Source organism: Kryptolebias marmoratus, linkage group LG14, assembly GCF_001649575.2.
Source record: "Kryptolebias marmoratus isolate JLee-2015 linkage group LG14, ASM164957v2, whole genome shotgun sequence".
Classification (NCBI taxonomy): Eukaryota; Metazoa; Chordata; class Actinopteri; order Cyprinodontiformes; family Rivulidae; genus Kryptolebias; species Kryptolebias marmoratus.
This window is the reverse complement of record NC_051443.1, coordinates 23451493-23457735: the sequence shown is the minus strand read 5'-3', so window position 1 is coordinate 23457735 and position 6243 is coordinate 23451493. Positions and strand designations below refer to the sequence as shown.

Sequence of the window (6243 nt, the reverse complement as noted above, 5' to 3'; positions counted from 1 at the left end):
CCAGGTGCCACCCCATCAAATTTAAATACATATAGAGGATAAATTCCTGTTTTCATGGGTAAATTCTAGATGTCTGATTGCAAGTAAACGCAGCACGGTGTTGGTACCAAATCAGGGCAGAGTGAAGTGACGGATCCAGCGTTTTGACACGAATAAACACGTGAAAGGAAATTAAACTGGAGAAACCACGTTTTTGGTGCGAATACAGCGTTGAATGGCTTTGCTGAGATCTACTAAAGAAGCTGAAGCTGAGTTGTCAAAGCTAAAAGAAGCAGAGTGCTAGTTAGAAGCAGAGGAGCAAAACACAAGCTAAACGGGAGAGAAATGCTTGCTAAAAGTGGCAAAGCATGAGCTAAAAGAAGCAAAACACTAGCTGAAGGCTAAAGGTAGCAAAGCGTTAAGTAAGAGCTAAAAGTAGCAAAAGGCTAGCTAAAAGCTAAAGGTAGCAAAAGGGTAGTTAAAAGCTGAAAGTAGCAGGAGACTAGCTAAAAGCAACAAAATGTTAGCCAATAATAGCAAATGGCTGGCTAAAAACTCAAAGTAGGAAAAGGTTAGCTAAATGTAGCAAAAGATTAGCTTTATGCTAAATAGAGCAAAAAGCTGGCCAAAAGTAGATAGCAGTGACTAGAAGCTACAAGCAACAAAAAGTTATCTAAAAGCTAACAGCAGCTAAAAACTCAAGTAGGAAAAGGTTTGCTAAATGTAGCGAAAGATTAGCTTTATGCTAAATGCATCAAAAGGCTAGCTTTAAGCAAAATATAGCAAAAAGCTGGCCAAAAGTAGATAGCATTAGCTACAAGCTACAAGCAACAAAAAGCTTTTTCTCCCACAGAAACAACATTTTTATTTTTTATTTTTTGGTCTGTTACTCCTGGATGTGAGCTCGACGGTTATATATCTGCTGGTGAAAGCTGATTTTTAAAATTTTTTTCTTCCTTCTCCTTCTTCTATTCGCCGTTCTTCAGGAGCAGCTGGTTGGTGGAGAGATCAGAGGATTAGGAGGAGTCAGACGTAAAAGGAAAGACTGATTATTCTTGAGCGGATCTTGAAAGAAAAAGTGGGTCAAAGCCAGAGCTGATTGCTGTGAAACTCCGATCGAGGAGCTGTCTGCTTTCGTTCCTGTCAGGAAAACGGGTTGGACGAGGCGGCTGTGGCTCGCAGGGGAGGGTTATTTTTATTTGAAGCCAACTTATGGATTTCAGATGTGAATTCTGTTTCAGTTACCAGCTGCTGGTTTTCCTGTCTGAGCTGCAGAGGAAATGAACGTTAAATTGACTAAAACGTGAGCGGGAAAGGGACGCTCCCTGGTTGTCCTCAGCCGGTTGGACAGATGGACTTCAGGCAGCGTTGATTAAATATGAATGAAGCTCAGCAAGTCCAGCACCTGGTTTCAGATTGATCAGGGCTGAGATTAGAGGTTGGCTGCAGGTTTATCATCTGTCATCGTTTGGGTTTTAAATCAGAAACGGCTCAAACTGCTTCTTCGTTCGCCTTTGCAGTTTCACCACCGAGTCGCGCAAATACACTCAGACGGAAAAATGAAAAATCTGACAACTCAAAAAGTTTAGTTTTCAGCTTTTTCTCCTCCAAAAGCAATCATAAAACAGGATTTTCTGTTCTTGAAATACTTAACTCCTCAAATGATCTGATAAAAATCAAGGGAAGATCTAAGTAAGTATATTTTAAAATAAATAAATACAAAAATAAAAGCTAATTTTTAAAAGAAATAAAGGAAATAATTGCTGATTTCTTTTGGTTAAATATTAAAACAAAGTATTGCCTCATTAATTTATGATAAATCAATAAATCAGTTGATTATTGAATAAACTGATAAATATGTTCATATATAAATGAATAAATAAGCAATTTTACCTAAATTTCTTTAAAACAAAAGAATTTTGGCTCTGAAAACAAAAGCTTATTAAAATAATCTAATTATTTTAAGAAGTCACGGTTAAAAGAATACAACACAACGAGCAGATGGAGCTGACATAAGTAGATTTAACAAAATCGTAGAAATGAAATGAAGCAAAATCAGCAAATTAAGTTCTGTGGGCTAAAAGATTGTTTTTAAGTGAGAAAACAACCGATGGCTATAAATACAGATACAAAGAAAAGAAAAACTAAAAGACAGATGCTATTCTGGGAAACTGAAAACAAGATGGAGGACTAATAATAGTTTGTTCTGATCTTCAGGTGGTCTCTCCTCTCCTCTCCTCTCCTCTCCTCCATCCCTCGTCTCCTCTCGTCTCGTCTCGTCTCGTCTCGTCTCCCCTCGTCTCCCCTCCCCTCCCCTCCCCTCCCGTCGAATCATTCATTCATAAAAACAAAAAAACCGAACCCAGAGCTAAACAAGCAGGCCTTTTGTCCCGGTGCCTCCGGCTGCACGCAGCAAGGTCGGCGAAGGGTCTCCAGCGATGGGAGTAAATGCAGGCAAAGCCAAAAAAGGAAGTTTAATCAGTTCAACAACATGTTAAGTTCAGTTTTTTATCATAGAAGAAAGAATCTGTGCATCATTTCCGATCAGAGACATTTTATTTTACTCAGAAAGTAGAATAAAAACCAAAGGCAGCTCTCTATCTAATTGACCGAGTTTCAGGAAATTATAACTTTATTTTTAATTGTTTTAATGCATAAATCATAAACTGATGTGGATGTTTCAATCTGAGAGTCTGTTTTGAAGGTAAAGGCAGAAATGAATAGAAAAAAGTAGCGTTCCTTTAAGGAATGCCTATCGCTCACTGCCTTCCTGCTAAACTACGTGATGGGGCCGACTCTCAGCTACTACCACACAAAATCTTATCTCAGTACCTGTAAAATCCACTGACTTACAGCCATTATTGCTGCTGATGAGATTAATTAGCTGTGGCGGCCATCTTTAATCAGTTTGACTCCGAAATCAAATCAGTTGTAGGTGTACATTAAATGGTTACTTTCTAAGAGTTTTATTAAAATCTGCCCAGAGGCTAATGAGATATTTTGCTAACAGACAGACATATAGACAGTCACGAGCAGTTACATGATTACCCACCTTTTTTTAAGCTGTGGGGGTTTTTATAAATTATTTTCAGAGAGAACTTAAGTGAAGGTTTAATGTCAAATTGAATTTTTAAGTGAAATTTCTGCCCTCAGGGAAAGAACCGAGGACTCGAAGTGTCTCATCTTTGTTCCTTTGGCTGGTTTGATGCAACGTGTTCCTCCAAGAATCTGTTTTATGGATTAAACCAAATGGCTGCCCAGTTTTTTTTTGGTCAGATCGCGCTGTATTCCAGCTGCCAGGACTCCTGACGTGTTTTGTGTGTTTTAACGGCAGCCGTCTGAAAAAGGAGGCTTTGGTTAGTTTTCTGTTTTTTTTTTTTTTTTTTTGCCTGATCCAGGAGGACATAAATCCTAAACCCTGACCTGGCAGCGTTCTCCACCTGACTCCACTAATGTTCCCAGGAAATCTGCTGTTTAAAAACACACGGTTGCCGGGGTTACGTCTAACTCTGGCTAACGTTCTGCTTTTCCTTCAGGCTGATGTAATCCCCGGTTTCCCCTCTGGGCTCGGCGCTCCGTCAGGATCTGATAAAACGGGCTTCTTTGAAGCTGCCGGATTCCTCCTCATAATCTGAAGGATGAGTCACGTGACCGTCCGCAGATTTGAGCCGATGAAGCTGCAGACGAGCCGCGTTTCAGCATCTTTTAGCCTCGCGGCGTTTGCTGCCCGCAGCTGTTGCAGTTCCCTCTCCTGATGCTTCGCTGCAGCTGTTCTCAATGCGAAACCCGTTGCACAATAAACACCCGGGACCAAAATGACAGACAGACCCGGGGTCTGTGAGTGAGCAGAGACAGAACCACCCTGTTGTGGGTTTGCTGGTTAAAATGAAGCTGCTGAACTCACGTTTCGGATCATGACTCAGGCATACCGTTACACCTCGGGTATTTATCGCCGCCGCAGGCCGCTGACTTCAGAAAACACAAAAAATGTCTACGATTCAGTCAACCTTACAGATATTGAGTCATTAAGAACACAGATATTGCCTGAGATTGTGCATAATGTGACTGACAAGCAACATGATCTTGGGCTAAAACTGTGGCATAAGAGGCGGAGGGCGATATGCATTCCTAAGAGACAATAGGAGGGTTACTTCATCGTGCAAATATTCTATAATTGGTTTTATGTCACTGCATATTATATATATATATATATATATATATATATATATATCAGGATTAACAATAGAAGCGTTTGAGCATTTGATTGTAGATATTTGTGGATGTTTTTGATTATCAGAGAAACTTCCTGTGGATGCAGAGAATCCCCAATTTTCTGCTTCTGTGCACCCAGGTCCTCGGTTTTTCAGGTTAACCGGGACGTCAGCTAAAGGAGATTAAAGGAAGTTATTGTTCAGCACTCATCTGTTGTTTTTTTATTGATCGGAACTCGATTGAACTCGTTGGGCGGCGCATGCAGAGCCGGTGAGGTCACATCTCTCCAGCACCGTCAGTTTAATGACATCCTGTTTGTGAGCTCTCTGAGAGATTCCCACACTGGGAAAAAAAAGGTCCCTGTCACATTATTTGGCACGCGCCCCGAGAACATTGCAGCCGCTCTCTTTTGACCCCCGTGAACTCTAACGCAATAACGTCACTTTTCACTTTTGCAGCTCCGCGTTCAGGAGGGAACGCTGCAGCTGGAACCCACTTCGGATGAGTCAGGGAGGGCTGCGAACTCTTTTCTAATGAGAAAAGATGGGCCCACGTGATGTAGACTGGAGCGAGTTCACAATCGAAGACATGATTTATCCGCTTCGGTCGGAGTAAAGCGGCTGACATCATCTGAAGCCTCGCTGTAAAACCGTCTGCTTCGTGCTGAACGCCGTTTCGGAGAATTTCTTCAAACGGAAGAAGTTTAAAATCAGGCGAACATTGTTCCTGTGCATGTAAGCTTTTAACACAGTCTGGGGAAAAAATAAGCTTTTCAGGCTTTTATTTACATCATCTGAAGTTGGCTGCGGATCAACACGGATTGCTTTTTCTATTTTTACCAAATAAAAAAGAACTACAAACACAGTGACTTTCAAAGCCGCCCCAGCTGAAAATAGCTTCTTTTTCTGTTTTCTGAGAACCTAAAAGGTCTCTCAAAGATGTCTTTGTTTATTCTAATTGTTATAATTACTTCCTGTAAACACCAGAACACCATTTAAAATGCTCCTCATTACATATAAAGCCCTGAAGGTCCTACTTCCATCATATTTAAAAGCAGCTAATTGGCCCCTTCACTCCCAGCATGCATCTCTCTCTGTCTGAAGAATCTTTAAAACAACAATGTGAGGCAGAACCTTCAGTTTTCAGGTTCTGTACGTGACATCAACACCCTCCCTGCCTTCAAAACCAGGCTGAAAAACTGATTTATCTGACAAAACCTGTTTTACTGAATCACCTGCTTCTTTTATCCTCTTATGCATCGATTGTGCTTATATTCAGTTCTGTGTTTTTTAATATTTTTATACTGATTTGCTTAAGTTTTTCAAATCTTGTTGGATTGTTAAGCACTTTGAGCTGCCTCTACTTGAGTATGGGGTTCCATTAGTGACAAAATATGTTTGTGTGTCTATGTAAGGTGTGTATGTAGCATGCTATGTATATGTTAAGTGATATGTAAGTGTGTATGTATTGTAACATGCCTATATACTGCGTTGTGTCTATGTTCCGCACATATCATTATGTCACTTAACATATACACCTAACATATCACTTAACATATACATAGCATGCTACATACACACCTTACATAGACACATAAACATATTTTTGGCACTAATGGAACCCCATACATGAGAAAAGTGCTGTGTAAATACATAAGAACGAGTCAGAAAATGGAAAAAAAGTGCAGTTTGTTATTTTTATTTTGCTATTTTGAAGAGATAAGTTGTCCAGACATCCTCCAAACTTGTTTTCCAAACACTTCTCTGCATAAACTTCTCGAAAAATAAGAGTATTAGGCACAAAGAGAATGAATGCAGGTTTCAACACTAGAAATGTTTTCAAGTCTCGTCTTATTTCATTTCAATTCCAGGTGAGGCTTTGTTTTTATTTGCTATAAAAGTATAAAAGTGAACATAATGAATGAATGAATCAGGTTTTCCAGAGTTAATTGCACTGAGAATTTTTTTTTTTTAAATACGTCCTCAAAGTGGGATAAAATATGGGTGAGCTGAATTGTGTGGGTGGTGTTGGAGGTCCTGGTGGTGGTAGGGG

General features: G+C 40.0%; 1 protein-coding gene across 2 annotated transcripts in view; it reads left to right on the top strand.

Moving 5' to 3' along the window:
* The window catches only part of dpysl2b (dihydropyrimidinase like 2b), a 28151-nt gene that overhangs the window by 3864 nt on the left and 18044 nt on the right, over positions 1 to 6243 (top strand). The gene's annotated exons all lie outside the window — the stretch shown is intronic.